The sequence below is a fragment of the Danio rerio genome, chromosome 11, assembly GCF_049306965.1.
Source record: "Danio rerio strain Tuebingen ecotype United States chromosome 11, GRCz12tu, whole genome shotgun sequence".
Taxonomy (NCBI): Eukaryota; Metazoa; Chordata; class Actinopteri; order Cypriniformes; family Danionidae; genus Danio; species Danio rerio.
In genome coordinates this window covers 4642218-4667500 of record NC_133186.1, presented here as the reverse complement: position 1 = coordinate 4667500, position 25283 = coordinate 4642218, and the positions used below count along the sequence as shown (strand labels likewise).

The following is a 25283-nucleotide window of genomic DNA, read 5'->3' as shown; positions in this document are numbered from 1 at the left end:
AAAAATACTTACTTCTGTAGTAAAAAGTAATACTATGGAAGTAAATAGTTACAGGTTTCCAACATTCTTCAAAATACTCATACTTGAATTGTTAAAAACCAGTTTGATTGTATTTTTATTGTCATATATTTACTCACCCTTGACTTGTTCCAAACCATTTTTTAGAAGATATTTTGAAGAATGTTAAAAACCTGTAATCATTGACGTCCATAGTAAAAAAAAAAACTAAATAATACTACAGAAGCCAATAGTTACAGGTTTCCAACATTCTTTAAAATGTCTTAATTTGTGTTGAACAAAACATAAACAAATCAATTCAAATTGGTTTGAAACATGTTATGTATGAATAAACAATGGCAGGATTCATTCAAAACCTTTTCCGAGGTATCTCCAAATATACTAAACTATTTGCCAAACTTTAAAGACGTACAAATATTTGGTTAAAGTTAGCTAAAGTAGCCAATATCTATCCGATCATTAACTAATTCTGGTGAATACTATAGCATCAATAAAGCATGATATTAATAGCTGCTCGAGGTTTAAGCATATAATCGAAACCAAAATCCCATCCTGGAATGCCTTTAATTGTATATGATTGCTATTTAATAATTTGTCTTTTAACTGAGGTAGCTGTGGGTGTGCAAAATATCCGCTGACTAATTGTATCAGAATGTCATGACATTATGAGTCGTGGTTTGTGCCTCTCAAAAGTGAACGCAGTACAATTATAGTTGAATATAATTATTTTTGATGCTATTTCTTGACTGTTCTTGGGCAGATTTAAGAAGAGGAAGAAATATATTATCCGAGATGATTAAGGTTAAAATTCAGTTGCAATATAATGTTGATAATCAAAAGGATGAGAAGATGTAAGAGGAAGCATTACAGCTCAGGACATCAGACATAAAAGAGCATTATCGTTTCTTTACAAGAGTCTGCTCGGTGGTGCTTTTTACCAGGTTTTGAAGGCCTTTACCCACAGGACCGCGCACAATGAGATATTCATCAAACAACATTCCCTTCACTGGTTTCCTCCGAAATCTATCCTTTTTTCAATTTCCTTCCCATCATCATAGACGTCCGGCCTCTGAAAGTGTGAAAGCGGGACTGATTCTTGACAAGAACAGAGTTTGGGTTTGAAGCAAATCTGAAGAATGAAGCAGAAGGCTATTTTATTTAGGTTGTCAACTTGACTTAAGACATCATGCTAACTGCTAAGTCTAGAAGATGAGGGTTTGGTCATTGATTTCATCAAAGTTTTTCATGTATTTACAGTGCTCAGTATTCATGAGTACACCCCTCGGATATCTGGCTCAGTGGTTAGCACTGTCACCTCACAGCAAGAAGGTCGCTGGGTCGAGTCCCAGCTAGGCCAGTTGGCATTTCTGTGTGGAGTTTGAATGTTTTCTCTGTGTGGCATGGGTTTCCTCTGGGTGCTCCTGTTTCCCCCACAGTCCAAACACATGGGCTATAGGGAAATTGGGTGAACTAAATTGGCTGTGTGAATGAGTGTGTATGGGTGTTTCCCAGTACTGGGTTGCAGCTGGAAGGGCAGTTTTCTACATTAAGCCTTTAATAAATATAAAAGGCCAAGGATATTGCCTCAGTTTGAAACGCAAGGGGGTTTCACGTAGGTGTCACCTGCGATATGGGCCTGATCTTACAAGGAAACGTATATATTTTACCTTCTATCAGTTTAGTCGCTTATTTACTGAATTCAGTCGTACAAAAATGTACCATTTTAAAAAAAGAGCCGTTGCACCCGACCCAGTCCTTAAACCCAACTGACATTGGGGGGTAAGAAAATTGGACGAAAGAGATCATACAAATAGCCAAAAAATCAAAAAGTTACGAATTGCAGTGAGATTGTGTTGGTGATACACAAGCAATGTTTACGTTTTTCGATTGGTCGTGGAACTAATTAGCATTGTGGTAATAAATAGTAAATAAATATTAGCTCTGCTCACCAAGGCTTAGATTAGCTTAGCCTTTTGAAAATGCAGTGGGTTTTTTGTTCAATACACAAAGTTAAACGACCTAAACAAATGAAATACGCAGTTTAAGTCATTTATTTGTAAAATTAAGAAAGCAAATACCTCCAATAACGAGCCTGGTTTATTCAACACAACCAATGCAGTCTTGAAACGACCTAGTTAGCGGTTACAGTTTTTTTTTTACATTAGACCTTTAATGAAGACAAGGCCAAGCATATGGCCTCAGTTTGAAACGCAAGGGTTTTTTTCGTATTGCACGGGTGTCACCTGTGATATCAGCCTAATCTCACAAGAAAACGTAACAATTCTACGTTTTTACGAGTTTGGTGGCTAATTTGTACAAATTCGAGTTCACTTGTACAAAAATGTAAAATTTTTAAAAGGAGTTGTAGCCCCCGACCCCGTCCTTAAACCCAACAGTCATTGGGGGGTAAGCAAATTGTAATAAATTGTATGAAGAGATCATACGAATACCCACTAAATCAAAAAGTTACGAATTTCTGTGAGATTGTGTTGGTGATACACAAGCAATGTTTCAAGAGTTCTCACTTAGATATGCTTGGCATTTATAGCAGATTTGGCAAGCTGTCCAGGGAGAGAACCCTGAGCTCGGAGATATTTGAGCCTAGGGCTCCCGCCCGGTCTAAAAGCATATCAGGGGATCCGAGGCCTCCTTTAGAAGGGGAGAAAAAGGAGAAGATGGGGTGGAAGGGGGGATTCTTCCAAAAAGAAGATAGAGCAATAAGGAGAAAGTGATCCATTTATATTAAGCTAGGATGATTCTGATTGGATTATTACTGATTACGGATGAGTGGCCAGCAGTGCACAATCATATCACGTGCTCCTCTCAAAATTAGTTTGTGAAACTTCACAATTTTTTTTGTTGACGTAGAACTAATTAGCATTGTGCTAATGTAAAGTAAACAAATATTAACTCTGCTCACCGAGGCATTCTGTACACGTATAAATAGCTTTTCGAAATTAGCTTAGATTTATATTAAGCTAGGATGATTCTGATTGGATTATTACTGATTACGGATGAGTGGCCAGCAGTGCACAATCATATCACGTGCTCCTCTCAAAATTAGTTTGTGAAACTTCACAATTTTTTTTTGTTGACGTAGAACTAATTAGCATTGTGCTAATGTAAAGTAAACAGATATTAGCTCTGCTCACCGAGGCATTCTGTACACGTATCTATAAATAGCTTTTCGAAATTAGCTTAGATTTATATTAAGCTAGGATGATTCTGATTGGATTATTACTGATTACGGATGAGTGGCCAGCAGTGCACAATCATATCACGTGCTCCTCTCAAAATTAGTTTGTGAAACTTCACAATTTTTTTTGTTGACGTAGAACTAATTAGCATTGTGCTAATGTAAAGTAAACAGATATTAGCTCTGCTCACCGAGGCATTCTGTACACGTATCTATAAATAGCTTTTCGAAATTAGCTTAGATTAGCCTTTTGAAAATGCAGTGTTTATTTTGATAAATACACCAAGTTAAATGACCTAAACAAATGAAATACGCAGTTCAAGTCATTTATTTGCACAATTAAGAAAGCAAATACCTGCAATAATGAGCCTGGTTTTATTTAACACACACAATGCAGTCTTGAAATGACCAAGCTAGCGGTTACAGTTTTCTACATTAGGCCTTTAATAAAGACAAGGCCAAGGATATGGCCTCGTTTTGAAACGCGAGGGGGGTTTCTCGTATTGCACGGGTGTCACCTGTGATATATCAGCATCACCTAAGGTTCATTTGTGCAATGCTGCATTGGGATAATAAAGCTCGTTTTGTGTGTGGTGCAGGAATATATTAGCGACATCATTTGGCGCTAATGGACTCTCAGCAGAGGCGCTCGCTGCTTTAGGTAAATGGATGGTGTGTGTGTGTGCTTATTTGTGCTTTGGGAGGAGTGGAGAGGATCAGGGGTGATGTTCCCTCCTCTGCGCCCCCTGTTTTAATCATTAATGTCGTCATCTTGCAGATGGGAATGTAATGGGATGGAGGTGGCGGGGTGGTGGAGCACGTACCCATTAATGGCCTTTCTGAACAAGTGGTCGTCTTAGCAGGATAGTTAAAGTGCTTCATACCATCAGTGCGATAATAAAGAAGGTCTTAGGGCAGAGATATGGTGCCATTTTGCAATAGGAAAACTGCCTTGATAGCACATGTTGCTGGATGCTTTGTTTTTCTTTTAATTTGTGCTTTTTACAGATGAAAAAAGACATATTTGGGTTTGGGTCTCATTCATTAATGTGAACTCGGCTTATGATTTTCATTGTGTCTCGTGCATTATTGTGTATAGGGTAAATTGTACAACAACAACAACAGTTCTATTTTTAAAAAATGCATTTAATTAGTGCTTTGATGCTTAGTGATTAATGCTCAGATGCTTTGTTTCTAGTGAAGATTTAGAAAAACTTGTTCATGCTTTTATCAGCAGCAGGGTGGATTACTGTAATGGACTCCTCATTGGTCTTCCTAAAAAGACAGTCAGACAGTTGCAGCTCATCCAGAATGCTGCAGCCAGAATTCTGACCAGAACCAGAAAATCAGAGCACATCACACCTGTCCTCAGGTCTTTACACTGGCTGCCAGTTACATTCAGAATAGATTTTAAAGTATTGTTACTGGTCTATAAATCACTAAATAGCCTAGGACCTAAATACATTACAGATATGCTCACTGAATACAAACCCAACAGATCACTCAGATCTTTAGGATCATATAAACTAGAAGTTCTAAGAGTTCAGTCAAAGCAGGGGGAATCAGCTTTTAGCCACTATGCCCCTCGCTGCTGGAATCAGCTTCCAGAAATGATCAGATGTGCTCCAACATTAGGCACATTCAAATCAAGACTGAAAACACATCTGTTTAGCTGTGCCTTTACTGAATGAGCACTGTGCTGCGTCCGAAAGCAGAAGCAGAAGGCTATTTTATTTAGCTTGTCAACTTGACTTAAGACATCATGCTAACTGCTAAGTCTAGAAGATGAGAGTTTGGTCACTGATTTCATCAAAGTTTTTCGTGCTCAGTATTAATGAGTACACCCCTCGGATATCTGGCTCAGTGGTTAGCACTGTCACCTCACAGCAAAAAGGTCGCTGGTTCGAGTCCCAGCTAGGCCAGTTGGCATTTCTGTGTGGAGTTTGAATGTTTTCTCTGTGTTGGCGTGGGATTCCTCTGGGTGCTCCTGTTTCCCCCACAGTCCAAAGACATGGGCTATGGGGAAATTGGGTGAACTAAATTGGCCGTGTGAATGAGTGTGTATGGGTGTTTCCCAGTACTGGGTTGCGGCTGGAAGGGCATCCGCTAACAGCTGTATGGTAAGCAAATCGTACTAAATTGGACAAAAGAGATCATACAAATAGCCACTAGATCAAAAAGCAAAAAGTTACGAATTGCAGTGAGACTGTGTTGGTGATACACAACCAATGTTTAAGTTTTTCGAGTGGACGTGGAACTATTAGTGGAACTACAGGGGGAATCAGCTTTCAGCCACTATGCCCCTCGCTGCTGGAATCAGCTTCCAGAAATGATCAGATGTGCTCCAACATTAGGCACATTCAAATCAAGACTGAAAACACATCTGTTTAGCTGTGCCTTTACTGAATTAGCACTGTGCTGCATCCGACAGATTGAACTATTATGTTTTTCTCTTCTTCTTTATTTTTTATATCACATTTACCGGTTTTTGTGTTTTTTTTTACTCATTTTTATTATTATTTGTTTTTATTTTTATTTTGCTTGTTTCTTTTATTCTTGTTTATGTAAAGAACCTTGAATTGCCACTGTGTATGAAATGTGCTATATAAATAAACTTACCTTGCCTTGCCTAGTGTTAAATTATATATTTTTAATGGCTTCTTTGTGACAACACTGCATTTTCAAACGGCTAATCTCAGTGGTGTAAAGTAACTAATTACAAATACTCAAATTACTGTAATAAGTTACTTTTTCTAAGGAATTGTAATTTACTGAGTAGTTTTAAAAATGTGCACTTTTACTCTCACTTGAGTACATTTTTAGTGCTGTATCAGTACTTTTACTCCACTACTTTCCTTCAACCTGCAGTCACTACTTTATTTTTCTTGTCTATGTGAATTAGAAAAATCAGTCCTGTAATTCCTGTCCAATCAAATCAAACACAGAAGGTAAATCACATCATAATGAACTACTTCAAGATATGGGTGATTTATAAATGCAGCAAACTGTTGGGAAGCAATAAAAGTGTCCAAGAAGATGTCCAAAATCTTTACACGCGTTGACCCAGAGACTGTTTAGATGCAGGTCACTGATGAGAAGATGACAGATGTTTACTGTATGGGGACCGAAATGGCTTTAAACACCCAGCAAGCACAAGACATCAACGTGACGTTAGATTGACGTTGTACCCCAATGTTGTTGGGATGTTGCAGTTTGTTTGGTATTTACTATGATCTTCTATGTAAAGCTGCTTTGAAACAATTTACATTGTAAAAGCGTTATACAAATAAAAGTAAATTAAATTGAAATGAAAATCAGGTTGTTGTCAGAACTCATTGTCAGACCAATGTCAATGTCCAACCGAAAACCAACCAAATATCAACGTCTAATGATGTTACAGCTTGAAGTTGTGTGTACGTTATCACTATGACGTCTATCAGATGTTAGATTTTGGTTGCCAAACCTGATGAATAAACATCAGTATTTGAGTATTTAATATGATGTTGGTTTAAGATGTTGGCTCGACGGTGCATTTTGGTCACTTTCTAACAACCTAAAATCAACCAAATATCAACGTCATTTAACATTGTTATTAGACATCAAAAAAACGTTATCCTATGACGCTGGCTAGACATCGAATTTTGGTCACTTGACATCACAACCTAAGGCCCCGTTTACACTAATGCGTTTTAGTTTAAAAACACATAAGTTTTGCTACGGTTACGCCATCCGTCCACACTACGCCGAGTTCTCGAGGGCCGAAAACGGAGCGTTTTGAAAACGCTGGAGAGGCTGTTTTCATTCTAAAACGCTGCTGCACCGTTTCAGTGTGGATGAGGAAAAACGGAGACATCTGAAAACGTAGGCGGGGCTGCTGAGATTCGCTAGCTGATTGGGGCTTTTGTATCCTTCCCTTATTCGTCAAGTCCCTATCACATGACAATAACACATGGCTTTAACGCTACCGGGAGACAGTACTTTAAACAACAACATGGGCACAGAAATGGGAGCGATGTTTGCACTATTGTCTGTTTTAGGCGCCATTGTGCAATTATTCATTTGTTATGTTTAGTAACAACTCGACCTCGTCATCTGTCCACAAAAATACCTCTCTTGCTTTCTTTGCCATCGCGTTAAATGTTCAAAAGTGTTTGTTGACTAACAATATTCAAATGCCGAGCGAGACACATGCTTCCTGTTTATACTAGAACACGGATGTTCAGAGTGCGAGAATGGTCACGTCATACACGTTTTTGGTGGCGTAGTGTGGACAGAGATATGTTCAGAAACACTAGGTGAAACGCTAGTGTGGACGCAAATAGTTTTTGATCTAAAACGCCGTTTTAAAAAAACTAATACGCACTAGTGTGAACAGGGCCTAAATCTAACCTAATATTAACGTCCTATGACATTGTTTGCCTGCTGGGCAATAACTACATGCACTACAGAATGTTACGTTTACACACATCTACTCACTACTTATGAGTACTTTTAAAAGAGCTACTTTTTACTTATACTTTGAGTATTATTTACTACACATACTTTTACTCTACTTGCACTACATGTTTAGGCAAGTAGTGGTACTTTTACTTGAGTATGATTTTTCAGTATTCTTTCCACCACTGGCTAAGCTAAACTAAGCTAATATAATTTGATATATATATATATAATTACATTTTACGATGACAACTATGATTATAATAAGACCTTTTTTTGCCCCATTAAACTTCAAGAAAACGTGAAGTGCAGCTTTTATTCTTAGCAACAATCATGTGCACTTGAATGTCTCGTTCATTACAGTTTAGAGGGCACTTTATGACTCTTACACAAACACAATCCCTCCGCTAAAAGAGAACGCTGCCTCTTGAAGTGCCATTTTATATGATTGCACATAATACAGCATTACCCTCCTATTATATTTTGGATCAGAATGCAGTGAATAACTATCAAGCTTACTGCTTCTTTGTATACACTCCAAACAACAACAAAAAATGTGCAATTTCCAGGCATCTTGATGATCATGAAGTACGCTCTCTTGAGAAACATATTGCGATATGTTGATATCCACAACCGTAGACTGCTGTCAAAGGATATTTCTGAATCCAATTAAAAGCACATTATGCTAACAGAGGTGCGCTGGGCCCATGGAGGGTTTAGCATGGGCTTAGCTAGTGGCTAATGAAATGATTATGCAAGGTGTCTCAGAGAAGCCCAAAGCTTTATAAACCTCCCTCATGTGTGAGATGATGTCAGTAACATGTCAACCTCATGCCCGTGGGTTATACGCTGAGTTAGCATTGATGAAATATGCAGGGAAAGTGCTCATTTTAAAGCAGACTGTGCTTAGTCTAGCCCAACTAAAGCAGACACTTTTCTCCATGATGGTGACTTTAGTCTATGTGGTCCACATTTGTTTAAAGATAACTGGGCCACATTTGCTATATCTTCTCTTGGCCGCTTTAGGCTTACAGCCACATTAGCTATAGCAAACTGTGCTAAATATTTGCCAAAAGTGGTCCACATATGTTTTAAATCAACTGGGCTACATTTGCCATATTTTCTCTGGGCCACATTAGGCTCACATCCGCAATAGCCAGAGCTAACTGTGCCAAATATTTGCCAAAAGTGGCCCACATATGTCTTAAGATAACTGGGCTCACACGTGTAAGTGCAAATATGGCCCAGTTATCTAAAGATAACCAGAATAGGGTCCAGAATATGTTCAGTTCTGGTTCATTTGGTTAAATTCTGGCCAATGTGTGATATTGCTTTGGCTTAATTGTGGCCCAGATCTGACAAACAGGAGAGGACCGGCCAAGTGCCATCATTCCATGCGGTATGTGGGCCGGGTGTAAGTGTCTGGTGTGGGCTGGATTTGAGCCACATGGATTTTGCTAGCTGGGCATCCACACACCTTATTCTTGCACGAGAAATTCTCCTGTACTGCAGTTGTTTTGGCGATGCTTGAATCTGAAATGCTACAGCTTCTCACTTCACAGAATGGAAAGGCACAGCCAACCACAATGGTTATATGTATTTGGGGGGCGGTGCGACTTGAGGACAGAACCCAGGCCCGGATTGGCTAATCGGGAGGACCGGGAGAATTCCCGGTGGGCCGGTCCATTTTTTGGCCGCGAGGGCCGGTGTCCCTAGCTCCAGAATCTGTTGCTCTCAGCAGTCACACTTTTTGAATTAATGTATTTATTTACTTGACCACAGTCTTCTTATTCATTATTTTACCGCAGCTCTGCTCTTTTTATCTATTTTCTCGCAGCCTCGTGAGCAAGGTCAAGTGTTTAGCACGTTAAGTTATGGCGCCATCCGACCCGGGTTTGATCCACGTCTGAGTAATTTTTTATTTTTTTTTTCATTTTTATTGTTAAGACATATAATACTGTTAGGGTTGTTAAACATTTGAAGTTCTAAAGCAGCTGTTTTTTTTTTTTTTTTTTTTCAAAAAAAGACGTGATAGTGTAATTAGAAACTGAATTGGAAATGACCTTATTTTAATATAGTCAGTCATGAACTGAGGTGGGCCGGTCTGAGGCTTGAAACTCCAGAGCTGAAAAGGAGTTCCACTCCAGCCCTTACAGAACCTAATTTAACCCTTTCCGCATGCTAATATTAACAGCGCGTTTTTTTTTTTTTTTTTTTTTAGTGAATTAATCTATTGGTGGGGACATTTCAATACTTGATGGATATTGGTAGGGACACATCCCCTCCATTTACCCTAAATCTACACCCCTGGCTTGTACAGTTAAAGTCAGAATTATTAGCCGTCCTAAATTGTTAGCGCCCTTGTATGTTTTTTTTTTTTTTTACCAATTTCTGTTTAACGAAGAGAAGATTCTAAACAATAGTTTAAATAACTGATTTTTTTTATCTTTGCCATGATGACAGCACTTCATGTTTGATAAGATATTTTTTAAGATACTAGTATTCAGCTTAAAGTGACATGTAAAGGTTAATGAGGTAAGTTAGGGTATTTAGGCAAATCATTGTATTACAAAGGTTTGTTCAGTAGACAATCGAAAACACAATTTCTTAAGGGAGCTAATATTGTTAAAATTGCTGCTTTTATTCTAGCCGATATAAAACAAATAAGACTTTCTTCAGAATGAATGTTAAAAATTAAAAATTTGAAAAAAATAAAAATAAAGTTCACAGGAGGGCTAATAACTATGGCTTCAATTATATATTTAAATACTGCACTTCATTTACTTTCTTATTGCGTTTGTGTGGTGTTATATGGTAGAAAACAGCCTGATCTTACGAGAAAACGTAAGTATGTTACGTTTCGCTAGTTTAGTGGCTAATTCGTACGAATTCGTACAAGTTCAGTCATGCGAAAATGTACAATTTTAAAAAGGAGGTGTGGCACCTAACCCCACCCATAAACCCAACCGTCATTGGGGGATGAGCAAATCGTACTAAATTGTACGAATTAGATCGTACAAATTCATACGAATTAGCCACTAAATCAAAAAGTTACGAATTGCCGTGAGATTGTGTTGTAGAAACTGCACTGCACAGTAGCTCTACTGCAGCTGCTTTTACAGACACCACCAAACATCACACCTTCTTTCTTCTCACCTGATCTTTGCTCCTCTTTCTTCTCAGTCAGTATCTGTGCCAATCTCTCTCTCTCTCAGCAGTGTGGCATCACTCTGCCCATGGCTGCCTGCGGGCATTTCTAATGTCACTTTGATCTCTGTATTGAGAACTGCAAGCATTAATGGCAGAAAAAGGGAGACGGGGGAAAACATAGTATCACTTATGGATTTGCTGTATGGCACAAAGTCTCACAAATACTGTAAATGTGCCTGCTCAGCAGCATAGAAAGGATGAGCTCAACAATACTGTACAATGCTGTTGTGACTCTATGTGGAAGTGCACTCTTCTGCTACAGGAAATATGTCTTTAGCTTCACTGTAAAAATGTATTAGGTTAAAAAAATGAGTAAAATTGTTGCCATAAAAGCAACAAGTTGAGTTTTGAAAATGTATTATATATATATATATATTTAAAAGAAAGAAAACCAGTTAAATCAACTTATTTAAATCAACACAGGCTCATTCTGAAAATGTACCCCCGTATACATTTCTGGAGAGTGCGAATTATGTAGCCAGAGCTACATATGGCTGCATTTCGTCTTTAAAATAAACTCAATGGGGTGGTATGAGAAGAGTCAACTCGACGATGGGGTTCGTATCTGGCACAGACTAGTTCCAGAAAGTGGGTGAGACAAAAACAAAAGGCAAAAAAATTAAATAAACTAATAAATAAAAAGGTAAGAATGTGGTAAAATCTAAAAACATGGTAAAAAATCAGGCAGCCGCGAGGGCTTTTTTTTCTGCATTGCTTTTCAAAACACAATCGATTGGATTTAGGGAAGGCAGTGGGTGGGTCAATTGGTACTTTTGAAAACACTATCGGTTGGGTTTAGGGGAGAGGGTGGATAGGACAATCCGTCAGTTAGTCAGTCAACAGCGGCCTCTGGTGGATTTACACGAGAACAGCAGGCTCGAATGTCACTTGTGAGAAAACATCAACCAACATCAGCCTTTCCTCAAACACACAGCGCCATCAATTTTCAAAATAGTTCAACTTTTGCTACTGTGTGGATTAATACTGATTGTGTGTCGATATTACTTGGGGTTAGCGTTAAGAGAAGAGTATATGCTGGTGTTTAACTGCGTTGCTTTATTGCATACCTGCATTGGGCTCTTACTCTGTGCTACTTCATACTGTAGCTGTGGTGGGCATTTCTGTCTGTCTCGCGCTGAATGCAGTCAACCAATCACAACAGACTGGGTCATCAGTACAATCAGCGCAGATTAGCTTTGGGCTAAGAAGGGGTTTGGGAACAATTAAATCGCTTAACTAATCATATGGGAGTCGCTGGGATAATTAGGTAAAAATAAATGCATATTATAAGACAATAAAATTGTTTTTTGAACTTGCACGCATATCAGCATGTTGTTGGAGACCCCTAAAATTAAAATATGACCTATTTAATGCAAAATAGGGGCTCTTTAATTACTTCATGTTGTCCCAACACAAATCGAATGTGTGGAACCCAACTTTTTTTTTACTGTGTACTTAAGTATTTTACGGCAATGGATTTATTCATTATTTTAAGTCAACTTATTAATCTCTACAGTGTACACTTGAAAAGTATTTTTGCTGCTTGTTCAAACTACTAAGCTAAAACAACACAGTTATGGAGATTTTTTTTGGGAAGGAAACATAATTTAACCTAATCGATTTGTGTTAGGGCAACATCAATGAATGTTGTGAAACCCTGCTTTTTTCTATTGTATACAAAATGTTTTTAACATCAAATAAAGGGACATTAAGTATTAATGGTTTTCGCTTATGTATTCAAAAACAGCACTTCATTTGCTTTCTTATTACATTGACGTAATGTTATTGTGTATGATTCATCTGCTTTACAATACAAAACGTTAATCGAAATATAATGACTTTCCGCACCTCTGAAATTACTTTTCTGTCCATGTGCTCAAAAACTGTGTAGGCAGAGGAGAATAAAAAAAAAAAAACTGATGATATTAAAGATGCACTGAGTCAGTTTTACCTTATTAAAAAGTTTTAGACATGCAGAGATGAATATTACTTCTGCCAAAATCGTATACACTCGAATGAAATAATGATGACTCCAGTGATTCCAAAACTTTTCTTTTAGCTTTTTATTTTTTCTCTCTTTTTTTTTTGATGCTGACAAATTTAGATTGTTTGAATAGCTGCAGAGAATTTATTGTTCTGATAAATTCTTGTGTCTTAAATACTTAAAGTACTTAAAGTAAAATAAAAGTAATAATAAAATAATAATAATAATAATAACAATAACAATAATAAATATTATTTTTTTATTATTTGTATTAGTAGTATAGTATTATATATAAATTATAATACTAGTATTTTTGATAATATTTTATTAACAGCAATATAATTTTAATATAATAATAATAATAATAATAATAATAATAATAAAATAGTAATAATAATAATAACATTATTAATAATAAATATTTTCTTATTTTTCAATTCTTAGTATTATTAGTATTACATGTATATATATATATATATATATATATATATATATATATATATATATATATATATATATATATATATATTTATGATAATAGATTACAATTAATAATTTATTATTGTTAATATCATCATTATTATTATTATTATTAACAACAATATAGTTTTAATATAGTACTACTACTACTACTACTACTACTAATAATAATAATAATAATAATAAGTTTTGTTATTATTATACTTATTACTATTATTATTATTAATATTATTATTATTATTATTATTATTATTATTATTATTATTATAGAATAACATATTATTAATTATTAATATTATTCATGAATTAAGAAATGTATTTATTTATTTTAAATGCATTTATTTATTGTATTGATATATTTATTTATTTTATAGCAATAATAATGATTATAATTATACAACTACTACTAATAATAATAATAATAAGGTCACAGTGGGCCAGTGGCCAGCTGGGTCAGTTGGCATTTCTGTATGGAGTTTGCATGTTCGCCCCGTGTTGGCATAGGTTTCCTCCAGGTGCTCCAGTTTTCCTCACAGTCCAAAGACATGCGGTACAGGTAAATTCATTCATTCTTTTCGGCTTAGTCCTTTTACTAATCCGGGGTCGCCACAGCGGAATGAACCACCAACTTATAGGTGAATTAAATAAGCTAAATTGTCCTTAGTGTATGTGTGTGAAAGTAAGAGAGTATGGGTGTTTCCCAGTGTTGGGTTGCGACTGGAAGGGGATCCGCTGCGTAAAACATATGCTGAATAAATTGTTTATTCATTCGGCTGATTAATAAATGGAGTAAGCTGAAACGAGAATTATGAATGAATTAATAATTATAATAAAGGAAATAATACCAAGTGTGTATAGGCTATAATACTTCTTAATATGTTATAAAAATCTTTTTACATTTATTAAATGTATAACACTATATTCATATTTTTCTCCAGTGATTGACTAGTCTTTATTTGCTTAGTCAAATAAGAGTCATTAGTGTTTTAACTAATTATTTTTATTTACATAATGAGTACCAAAAACGGCACAGATATTAAAATGATCATTGTGATATGATAATGAAATTATGACTGAAATGATTCCTAAGCCAATATAAATACAATATAATATAAAATAACAGCCGTCTTAGTTTTGAAGAATCCCCCCTTCCACTCCTACTCCTCCTCCTTACCTAGATGGGTGGCATGGTGGCCCAGTGCTTAGCACTCTTGTCTCACAGCAAGAACGTCACTGGTTCTAGTCCTTACCAAGCCAGTCAATGTTTCTGTGCGGAGTTTACTCGTTCTCCCCATGCTTGCATGGGTTTGCCCGGGTTCCCCAGTTTGCTCCCACCATCCAAAAACATGCAACTTAAGTTAATTGACTAATTCAAATCAGCACCATAGACATGCTCCTAGTAAGTAGCTGTCTCTTAAAAGCAATCACTATCTGTTCATTAGCTACTACAGCAGGGGAGTTCTCGAGATCTACCTGAGCTCAAACTCCCCTCTAACCTTGCAAATGGGAGGGAGCCCCGGGCTCGAGGATCTTTTGAGCTCAGGGCTCTCTCCCGTGACAGCACGCCAAACAAGCTTTATTATCAATAATCAGCTAAGTGTGAACTCTTGAAATGTGAACTGAATTAAGAGAGAGAGAGAGAGAGAGAGAGAGAGAGAGAGAGAGAGAGAGAGAAAGAGAATGTGTGTGCTGCTGTGTGTTAGCAGCTCAGTTTGTGCACTCCTGCCACCGTCTGGGGAACCCACAACGACCCGCTCCACTGTCTCCAACACACAACTGGAACTCTTTATTTGTGGACTTACTTTTGATATTATTGTCATTACCTTTATCCTGTTTTATATATTACCATTAAGCTATTTTTATTTTTATTAATCAAATTTTGATTTTATTTTCTTTATATCTGTTTTCTCTGTATTATATTCAAATTTGTTTGCACGACAGCCCTTAATACAATGTCTTGTTTGTACACAGCGACGCTACACTGCTTTGGCACTAGTTACGTATTTGTCATGCCAATAAAGCACCTACAATGTGAAATGTGAGAGAGAGAGAGAGAGAGAGAGAGAGAAAGAAAAAGAGAGATATTGCTCAAAACAAGGTGTGACTCCACTAAACATTGATTCCTCCGGTGGAGCTTGCTGTAATTCCCTGCATGCATTCCTTCATTTCAGCAGTTGTCCGTCAGAGGCTGCTCTGCATGAGGTATAGGCTGGATCTCTCACCTCCAGATATCCTGCATCGCCATGCCACGAGGACTACAAAAATACACTTTTTACTCTGAAAATATCGTCTGTGATTTGGCCTCGGGAGACTCTGGAGAAGTGTGTTTAATTTCATGTATCTAAAGCACGCAAGGACTGAGAATATGGTCTGGAGCTGGCTTATACCACTGATTCATTTATCACTCCGGAGCCTTTGGGTTTGTGCACAGATGGCTGCGCATTTCCGGTTTGTTCCACTTCGAGCGGCTCCTTAAGAGGACTTTGTGAAAATACATACAGTTGAAGTCCAAATTATTAGCCTTTCTGTGAAGATTAGTTTTCTTTTTCAAATATTGCCCAAATTATATTCAACAGACCAAGGAGTTTTTCACAGTATTCCCTATATATATATATATATATATATATACATATACAGTTGAAGTCAGAATTATTAGCCCCCCTGAATTATTAGCGCCCCTGTTTATTTTTTTCCCCAATTTCTGTTTAATAGAGGGAAGATTATTTTAGCACATTTTTAAGCATAATAGTTTTAAAAACTTATTTCTAAAAACTGATTTTTTTAATCTTTGCCGTGATGACAGTAAATAATATTTTGCTTGATATTTTTCAAGACACTTCTATACAGCTTAAAGTGACATTTAAAGGCTTAACTAGGTTAATCAGGTGAACTAGGCAGGTTAGGGTAATTAGGCAAGTTATTGTATAACGATGGTTTGTTCTGTAGATTATCAAGAAAAATATAGCTTAAAGGGGCTAATAATATTGTCCCAAAAATGTTTTTAAAAAAAAATTAATAACTGCTTTTATTCTAGCCGAAATAAAACAAATAAGACTTTTTCCAGAAGAAAAATATTATCAGACATACTGTGAAATTTTCCTTGCTCTGTTAAAAATCATTTGGGAAATATTTAGAGAAGAAAAAAAAAAATCAAAAGGGGGCTAATAATTCTGACTTCAACTGTGTGTATATATATATATATATATATATATATATATATATATATATATATATATATTTTTTTTTTTTTTTTTTTTTTTTCCCTTCTGGAGAAAGTCTTATTTGTTTTATTTTGGTTAGAATAATAGCAGTTTTTATTTATTTTTTTTAAAACAATATAACGTCAATTTTATTAGCCTTCTTAAGCATTAATTGTTTTCGATTGTCTACAGAACAAACCACTGTTATACAATGGCTTGCCTAATTACCCTAACTTGCCTAATTCACCTATTTAAGTCTTTAAATGTCACTTTAAGCTGTATACTAGTATCTTTAGTTCATATTTAGTAATATATTACTTACACAACCTGACAAAAGTCTTGTCGTCAATCTCAGTAGCATGACCAACAAATAATAACCCTAAACCATGATTTTTCCTTCACTAAACTTGACTGATTTTTATGAGATTGTGGGTTCCAATAGGTCTTATGCAGTATTTGTGATGATTGGAGTGTAGTTTCTGCCACTTTTCCAAATGATCATCTACAAGTATGTGTGTGAAAGTGAGAGAGTATGGGTGTTTCCCAGTGTTGGGTTGTGGCTGGAAGGGCATCCGCTGCGTAAAACATATGCTGGATAAATTGGTGGTTCATTCGGCCGGTTAATAAATGAATAATGCTAAAAAGAAAATTATGAATGAATTATTAATTAGAATGAAGGAAATAATACCAAGTTTGTAAACTTCTTTACATGTTATAAAAATCTTTTTACATTTATTAAATGTATAACACTATATTAATATTTATTTATAACATCTGTTGAACTACACTTCAATCATCACAAATACTGCAGGAGATCTATTGAAAACCACATTCTCATAAAAATCTGTCAAGTTTAGTGAAGGAAAAATCATGGTTTGGGGTTACATTCAGTATGGGGGCGTGCGAGAGATCTGTAGAGTGGATGGCAACATCAACAGCCTGAGGTACTGTATCAAGACATTTGTGCTGCCCATTACATTACAAACAACAGGAGAGGGCAAATTCTTCAGCAGCATAGCGCTTCTTCTCATACTTTCGACTCCACATTTAATTTCCTGAAAGAAAAGAAGGTCAAAGTTCTCAAGGATTGGCCAGCCCAGCCACCAGACATAAACATTATTGAGCATGTCTGGGGTAAGATGAAGGAGGAGGCATTGAAAATGTACCTAAAGAATCTTGATGAACTCTGGGAGTCCTGCAAGAACGCTTTCTTTACCATTCCAGATGACTTTATTAATAAGTTATTTGAGTTATTGCAGATATGTTGGAGAAGCTCATGATGGAGTCAGACACAATATTGATTCTTGTTCCACTGCAGCATGACTTTATATTCTATATTGTTTATTATTTCTGTTAAGTGACAAGACTTTTGTCTAAGCAAAGTCAGATCTTACTGTCCTAATAAAATAATTAAAAATCAAGGCATGATCATATTTTATTTTGTTAAAATAAGCGTAATCTAGAAGCCTTTGCCTTTCATATGAGCCACTTCTGATACCATATGATCAACTAGACGTCAAGTTATTGTTGTTTTTAAAACTTGCATAGGCGACAAGACTTTTGTCGGGTAGTGTATTGTCAACATGGCAAAGATAAGAGAAATCAGTTATTAGAAAAGAGTTATTAAAACTATTATGTTTATAAGTGTTAAAAACATCTTCTTTCCATTACACAGAAATATACAGAAAAAAATGTAGGAAAAATACAAGCGGGGCTAATAATTTAGCTGGGCTAATAATTCTGACTTCAACTGTATAATTTGGCTGGATGGCACTGTCAAACTCATTTGTTTTCCATAAATAGGTGCCGGACATGCGCGCATGCTGGTTTATATCTACTCCACCTGGCGCCGCCGCTGAACCTTAAGCACATTTTTCATTAGCTGGCTTCAGCAATTGTGCGCTGAAGGGATAAATTCAGAATCCTTCAAAAATGTGAAAACTAAAGCAGGTCAGGGGAGAGTTCCAGCCATACATCAAAGAGATTTATCCATCAGTAATGCGTATGTTTCTGGAATATTTTTCTCTGTGTAGTGTGGTGACCGGCCTGTCTAGTGGCAAACCACCCTCACAATGGAAATACAATTGACTGCAAAGTCACTCTATAGACGACTGATGTATAATGTATTTATCTATTGATTTTTTTTTCTCCTTTGGGTAGTTTTGTACTTATCTAAATCGTTATAATACAAATGCAGTTAATCTGTGTACTTGAAAAAAGCTAAATTCTTATAAACATGTAGTTTAAGGGAAAACTCAAGTCTGTTAAACAGTTACAAGTCAGTTAAACAAGTCAGTTTATCCATATTTGAATCCATTCCGCTGATCTCCAGGTCTGGCAGGAGCACTTTTAGCTTATCTTAGCATAAATCATTGAATCAGATCATTGAATCAAGACCATTACCATCAAAAAAAAAAAAATTAATAAAAAAAATAATAATAAATAATAATATATAATATATATAAATATATATATTAATATATATATATATAAATTCCTATTAAAGTCTTGTTAAACCAAAACTATCTCACTGCAATTTGTAACGTTTAGATTTAGCAGTTAATTCGTATGAAATCTTACGATCTCATTCATACAATTTAGTTCGATTTGCTCATCTCTCAAAGATGGTTGGGTTTAGGTGTGGGATTTTGTGCCACGCCTTCTTTTAAAAATCATACATTTTAATATAACTGAACTCATATGAATTTGTACAAATTAACCACTAAACGGACACAAATGCAAAATAGTTACATTTCCATGAGATAGTTAAACAGTTGAGTTTTTAGCATATTTTAATCCATTCAGCAGGTCTCCGCGTCTGGCAGGAGCACTTTTAGCTAAGCTAAGTATATCTGTATAAATCATACAGTTAAACAGTTGAGATTTTACAATATTTTAATCTATTCAGCCGATTTCCAGGTCTAACAGGAGCACTTTTAGCTTAGCTTAGCATAAATCAGTGAATTAGATTAGACCATTAGCATCAATAAAAAAATAACTAAAAATATTTAATTTTCCTAATAATTTCCAGTTAAACCAACACAATCGCACTGCAATTCAAAACATTATGATTTAGTAACTAATTCATATGAAATCGAACAATCTCATTCATACAATTTAGTACGATTTGCTAATCCTTCAATGACGGGTGGGTTTAGGTGTGGGGTTTGGTGCCATGCCTTCTTTTAAAAATTGTACATTTACGTACGACTGAACTCATATGACGTTGGTAATACAGTGTTTCGGTCATTTTCACAGATGCCTAAATATAAATACATGTAGCTTTGAAAAATGTGTAAATTTGAATCTTTTTGTTAAAATGCTTGAAAGAAAAAGAAAAAAACTTTTCATTATGGAATACATAATTATCGTGAAAAGGTAGCCTTAGGTTTGGGAATGCTTTGATTCAAATGCACTTGAGCTCCATGAACTCCATGCAAATCCGATGGTTTAAGAATAACCCAGGTTCATTCTGAAATATATATACATTTATAAAATATACCTATATACCTGAAACCTATATAGATATCTGGAGAGTGCCAAATTAAGTATGAAAAAACGACCCAGGAAGTATGTTTTTTTTAGAGTTTTTCTTTTCGCAAATCCATTAGAGGCTGCTATGTCACTGATTGATCCACCCACCCTGTTGCCTAAACCCAATAGACAGCAATTCAGAAAAAGAAAAGATCGTCTGATTTTTACCGTGTTTTACTAAATTCTCACCCTGTTATGTACTTGGTGAAGTTTATTTATAAACTAATTTCGAGAGGATCACGTGCTTATGATTGCTTGCGGCTGGTCCCGCATTATTCAATTTATGATTCACCAATCAGACGATTCCTAAGCCACTATAAATACCCTAAGTTCCATATGACAGCCTTCTTCGTTTTGAAGAATCCCCTCTTCCACCCCTATTGCCCTCCTTTGCTAGATGGGTGGAACAGTGGCCCAGTGGTTAGCACTGTTGCCTCACAACAAGAACATCACTGGTTCTAGTCCTTACCAAGCCAGCTGACGTTTCTGTGTGGAGTTTGCAATTTAAGTTAATTGAATAATCCAATACACCCTAGACATGCTCCTAATAAGTAGTTATCTCTTAAGAGCAATCACTATCTGTTTATTAGTTACTACAGCAGGGGAGTTCACGAGATCTACCTGAGCTCAAACTTCCCTCTCACCCTGCAAATGGGAGGGAGCCCCGGGCTCGAGGATCTTATAAGCTCAGGGCTCTCTCCCAAGACAGCATATCAAACATGCTTTATAATCAATTAGCAGCTAATTGTGAACTCTTGAATTTATTTTCATGTTTTTGGCTTCTGTTTTTGTCTTACCCACTTTCTGAAACTGTTCTTTGACAGACTTCATCATACTTGTCATCTACTCTCCTCGTCTCAAGTTCAGCGATGTACATGGAAAGCAACGGGACAAACTGCTAACAGCGGGAAAGCCGTCCATATGGAGAAAAGCGATCAGCTGGTAAGCGTGAAAAGGAACGACGTCACACCACCTCATAGTTTGTTTACCACCGCCATGTTTACTTCTGGTTACATAACTCACAATCTCCAAAAATGTATATAGGTCTACGTTTTTAGAATGAGCCCATGTTGTTTAAGAATATTCCCAAAAGCATCTTGTACTAGAGTGGAAGCTGGAAAACAAACTGTTTGCACAAAGCAGCTCAGAAAGTCAATCTAGAAAATTTCTCATTTAATTAGTGTCTTAGGAATAGCATGGAATCTTTTATTATAATTATTCAGCATCCCGGAATTAACGTTCAATATGCTTACTGCGATTTGGAATCATGTATAGGAGACAGTTGCAACAGGCCCCAAAAAAAAAAAAAAACTATGGAGGAAAGCACTCAAATGAAAACACTAACATTCACATGTCCCTGAGGGCGCCTTCGCAATAAAAGGAGAGGGCTGATTCTCATTCAGATAGAAAGCTAGTGGGGAGCGTTTGTTGCTTTGTGCCTGTGTGATGTGGGATGCGGGTTGATCTTCAGATGGTGGCCGGGATTCTGAGCCATTTCCTCCTTTAGTTTGAGACAACACCATGCATTGCATTATTGTGTTATTCTCTTGTTTGCGCTTCCGCGGCTGATTTGCTTTGAAATGAAAGATTGAAAGGGGATTTTCAGATACAGCTTACACACGCCCGACAGCCAAACTACTTCCGACTCTCCTTCGCAATGTATGTGTTGAGCATAATGCATTCAGACCTGTTGAATCCGGGAATAGGCTTTTGGCGAAATATCCATGTTTGTCAAATATCACACTTGGGTTTGCGAAAGGATCATTTCTTAATGGAACATTGCTTCAGAGTCTGGCAGCGAGATGTGGCGTAAACGTCTAGAACTACATTTTAAATTAAGCGTATCAGTGGGAAGACTTTAATAATTCTCCAATAGAAGTGACTTATGGATTTGACCTGCCTTATAGATTTCATGCCTAAATCCAGATTTGCTTTCAGCGGAGGTGTGAAGGAGTGACTCTTCAGCAGGGAAAGGTCAAGGACGACAGCCAGGGTACTGCCGAGCTTTAATCTGTTTCACAAAACTTGAGGTGGCTATTCACACCCACAGGTTCCCCCAAACAACCACTGAAGCAACTGCATTCCAATAGTGTTATGTGTGCACTTGAGTTTTGAAGCAGCAAACTGACCTTTAGGGATTCGCCTCCAATACCAATCGCCAATTTAAGGTACCATTAACGAAATCAAATGTTGGCTATTTGACACATTCGAACGTAATTTAATTTTACCAAAATCTGACAGTGAACACAGTGGTATGATTTGGTGGCAGGTACGTTAGGTAATGCTAGGTATACAGGGACAATTCTGCCCGTGATGCCCCTCAAATTTGGGCCAATTATATTGTAACAAACAAATGTTACATGCTTTAATTGTTGTTTTAGTTCCTTGTGATGTGAGAAGCAGGTTTGCAGTATTACGACAGGCCACTAGGTTGCACTAGAGGGGAGTGAGTACTGGATATAATCCAGCTCACCATAGAGCAAGTAAGTCGTGTTTGGTAGAGGGAACCACATGGTAAACTTTAGTGATGGTGAAATGAAGCTTTCTGAACCAGTGAAGCGCTCGAGTCAATTGTATCGGAAAAAGGTTCGTTACTCGAAGCTTTCTAAATCAGAGCTCGATGAGGACCTCTTCTGGTTAAAGTGTGGGAAAGCACTGTGTTGCCATAATGTCAAATGTTCACAACTGACCAACTCATTCATGTAGTAATACAACAACAGCAATATAAACAAATTACTCAATTACTGTAGTTTTTACACAAGATATATTACATTACACAACTGATGACTGTGGTAAAATCCAAGGTAATCAAAAGTCTATCATAATACAATTAGTCTTGCTCCAAGCAGGGATCGAACCAGCGATTCCTGTATGGGAGGCGAGTGTTCTAGAAGGACGCCATGAGATTGATACTATACGGATGCACTCGCCAAATGGTCTGTGTTAAAGACAATACTACGATATGCGGTGGTTTTCTTTAAAGAGAGTTGTAAAAAATATGCTAATACACTTTAGTATGGTTCAAAACCTTTTTACTAAAAATTACTATTGTATTTTAGTTTAATTACTAGTGTGTGGGACTGGTGCAGTGCTTTGAAACAGTACAAATGTATGTAATCGACGCCTAATCTCTCGCTAAACACTTTACTATAAGGGTGTTTAAACCTTTAAATCAAAATTCGAAGCAGTCTCGTGGGTATATGCGAAAATGAAGCTTCGGACGTCACTGATCACGTGATGATGGCAAAACGAATCAAGCTCCGGTACACTGCTTCACTGCGAGATGTATCGTTTTTTTGATACATGCTTCGAAGCCTCGGCACACAACGTCACATCACTAGTAAACTTAGGCTACCGACCCACTCCGCTTCTAAATGTTTTGAGAACATTATTGTTGCTGCTCAAATACAGGACCTGTTATACCTGTAGAGATTTCCAGATGAGGTGTTTGTTGGTGCTTTCAATGGACTTCAATGATTTGGTTTCAACATTCTTTATGTAGTGGTGGGCAAAGCGAGGCTTCGTGAAACACTGAAACAGTCGAAGCAAATGTGTTGAAGCTTCGAAACCCCACTCTACAGTATTATGTATTGCACTGAAACAGCTTCAGCCTAGAACTGTTGAGCAAATGAGGCATTAAACCCCACTTTGTATGCTCAAATCTTCAGGTGATATAGTGGAGTGGTTAAGGTGTTTGAATACCATGTGGGTAAAGGTCGAATCGAGGCTGATTTGTTGTTTTGAAATGCTTTAATACCAGTTGTTAATGCTTTGCTCTTGCATCGTTTTGTTTCAACATTGGTCTGATATCCGAATAAACAATTTGTGAATAAATATGTCTTGTTTTGGTCTTAAAACAGGGTTGTTGCTAGATCAGAAACTGTGGCCTGAAATTATCAAGAATGATTTATATTATTCATTAAATTTCCCATTTATTGTATTTTATTAATGTCTACCCAAACCCTAAACCCAACTATCACAGTACTGTAACATTATTAATTATAGTTTTACAGTGTTACAAAAATGATGCTATATTGATGGCGTAACTGCAGCTGTATCCTATTTAGGCTACACAAAACAGAAACATGGTTAAAATACATGAAACCATGATTTCAGAGTATTTGTACAAGTCGGGATTCGAATCCAAAACGTCAATCGAAGCACAGTATCAGCGTGTAGACGCACAGTCCACTAGGCCATATGAAACAGGATTTTCTTTGACCTTGGCAGCCAAATAAAGGTTCGCCAGGTCTCGAAACGCTTTTAAGCTGATCCATGCTTTAGTCACGTGACCAGGTTTTTCTAAAAACACTTTAGTCACGTGACTTGGGTGCTTCGGATTCGTACGAATTAGCCACTAAACTGACAAAACGTAAAATACTTACGTTTTTCTCGTGAGATCAGGCTGGGAAAAACAGGCTTGTGAAGTTTATTTTAAGTTCAGTATGTGTGAAATAAAAATTCTGTGAACTCCCTCAGTGTAACATCTTGCATGCATAGAGGTGGTGTTACAATATACGGTCAAAGACTGTAGAATACTATAGAATGGTGAAGAGCTGGAAAGGATAAAAGCCCAGGTACTCTTCAAACGAGATCAGAGAATAATTGAAATGACATCATTTCAAATAAATTTGGGTCAAAATATACTTCTTTTTGAGTTCTTTTGGCAGTTTACCAAAGCAAACCTTTTTGGGAAGTTCTTTTTAGTCCTAAACATCTTTGAGCTACCTCCGGTCCATAACAATTACGCAATTGGTGTATGTGTTCAGGAACTCTGCCTTCTTCGACGTGCTTCGTATCCATCCAGTGCTTCATATCCATTATAAAAGCCAAGTCAGACAGGAGAAAAACAATTCAGCACAACACTAGGTCAGCAACATGAACTTACTGGAGGATTGATTAGCAGAGCTAGAACAGATGTGTTTGCATGTGGAATACTGCTCACTGAGAGATTTTAGAGACTCTGCATTACACACCGGAGAATAAACACAAACACATCATGTCACATCTGAAAAAGTTCTGAACATTGTTCCATTCAGGGTCTACCAACAGCAAATATGGCACACGGTAGTGGTGGTACTCACTGGAGAAGACTGTCTCATATGAAACTGATTCTCTCTTCATTGCTAATGTGTTTAGGACAGGGCTGCTCAACCCTGTTCATGGAGATCTACCTTCCTGCAAAGTCCAGCTCCAACCCCGATCAAACACACCTAAACCAATT

General features: G+C 36.7%; 1 pseudogene; it reads left to right on the top strand.

The window, feature by feature from the left end:
- Window positions 1-23887, top strand: part of LOC137490698 (bis(5'-adenosyl)-triphosphatase-like) — a 322802-nt pseudogene extending 298915 nt beyond the window's left edge.
- Window positions 23888-25283: the final 1396 nt, after the last annotated feature.